Source organism: Nicotiana attenuata, unplaced genomic scaffold (assembly GCF_001879085.1).
Source record: "Nicotiana attenuata strain UT unplaced genomic scaffold, NIATTr2, whole genome shotgun sequence".
NCBI lineage: Eukaryota > Viridiplantae > Streptophyta > Magnoliopsida > Solanales > Solanaceae > Nicotiana > Nicotiana attenuata.
The window spans coordinates 119,360-121,605 of NW_017673230.1; positions in this window are offsets into that span (position 1 = coordinate 119,360).

A 2,246-nucleotide genomic window follows, 5' to 3' on the forward strand; every position below is an offset into this window, starting at 1 on the left:
CAGGTGTGGTTCATCTTTGAAAATCAAAACCCTAATTTTAGGGTAATTAAAATCGGTCAGAAATAGTAGAGAAACTATAAAACACAGAGATAGAGATACCAAAACATTAAAGGAAAAATACTAAAAAAAAATAAAATCATTTTAGATCTGGAAAGATTTTGAACCCTAGTTTTTAGGGTAAGTAAAAAGATTCAACTAAAATAGACGGATTTGTGAGTAATATAGCAAACATAGATGGAGAATAACATAAAACGAACAGAAATCGAACCAAATCTGGTCCGAATCAAAATCTGAAACCCTAACTGAAAGATATGAAAATATTCGTACTCACAGGGGTTAGGATGAACACAGACGGAAATAGCCTAAATATAAGAGATTTTGAACCAGATCTGGTTCGAATCTCTCGAGATAAACTTGCCATTTGAGGCAAACCAGTCAAGTAATATAAAAAACGAGTGGCTGCTAAAGGGGTAAGACCAGATATGGTAAGGAATCAGAGAATGATTCCGTTTCTGGATAGGAATCACAAGGGAATGGTGACGGCGGGTTAGGGTTCGAGAGGGAAAAGGGAAGAGACGAGAGTGTTTGAGGGCGGCGGAGACGGGATAATGGGGATTAGGGTTGGGTTTGGTTAAGTTAAAAAATGGCGGATGTAATGTGGACCGTTGATCTTAGAGATCAACGGTCCTGATTTAAGGGGTTTCTAGGTCGGGTGGTTTAATTGGGTAAGGGTAATTGGGCTAATGGGTTTTGTGCTGGTGTAAGGGTGTGGGTTTGGGGTAATTGGGTTAGGGTAATTGGGCTGGTTAATGGGTTGGGTAGGTCCGAAATTAATTAGAAAAAGGGCTAGATTTTAAATACTCAATTAAATTAATAAAATAATTTATAAAAATAATCAATAAATAATAAAAATTCATTTGTGCATGAAAATAATTTAAAATAATTACTTATCATTATAAAAATATAAAAAGTCATTTTTATATAAATAATATAATTATGCATGTAATGGGCTATTATTGCAAAATGTGCAATTCTAGCCTTAAAAATGCAAATGCAATTAAAATATTTAACCACTATATGGGCATAAATGATGAATTTAGATGGTTAAATCATCATAAAAATAATATGAGGGGTAACTATTGGATATTTGTATAATAAAAATGCTGAAATAAATTGATTTAAAGCCTTTAAAATTATAAAAATTATAAAAATACTTGTGCATGTTTGTAAATCTAATAATAATGCATGTGCACTATTTTGATAATATATGCATATTTAAAATATATGAGGAAAAAATTGGGTATCAACACCACCAATAGAGAATCGCACTTAGCTTCGATGACTTCTACTCCTAAGCTTTTAGCTAGCTCGAGACCTGCAATCATGGCCTCATTCTCGGCCTCATTGTTAGTCAATATAGAAGTTTTAATAGATTGTCTAATGGTATCACCCGTGGGTGGCTTCAAGACTATGCCAAGTCCGGACCCCTTCACATTCGAGGCACCGTCTGTGAAAAGAGTCCATATTCCCGATGAAGTACCCGAACTTAGCAGGAGTTCTATTTACACATCGGGTAAGAGGATCGGCGTAAAATTGGCCACGAAGTCAGCTAGGATCTGAGACTTGATGGCCGTTCGGGGTTGATATTCGATATCGTACCCGATAAGTTCGACGGCCCATTTGGCCAATCGGTCCGGTAGCTCGGGCTTATGCAAAATATTTCGAAGGGGTAAGTGGTTAATACACATATAGGATGACATTGAAAATATAGTTTTAGCTTTCGAGATGCGCTTATTACGAGTGCTAATTTTTTGAAGTGAGGGTACCTAGTTTCAGCATCCCCTAGAGTTCAACTTACGTAATAAACAGGAAATTGCATGCCTTGCTCTTCTCGAACTAGTACCCCACTTACCGCTATCTTTGACACAGCCAAATATAGGTAAAGTTTTTTGTCTGCCTTCGGGGTATGAATCAAAGGCGGGCTCGATAAGTATCGCTTTAAATCCTCCAGGGCTCGTTGGCATTCCAGGGTCCATGCAAAATCCTTTTTCTTTTTTAGCAGGGAGAAGAAATAGTGACTTCGATCGGGACGACCTCGAAATGAGCCGACCCAAAGCAGCTATTCGCCCTGTTAGCCTTTGCACGGTCTTCACGCTGTGCACGATCGTGATATCCTCGATGGCCTTGATCTTATCGGGGTTAATCTCGATACCCCGATTCGACACCATGAAGCTAATGAACTTACC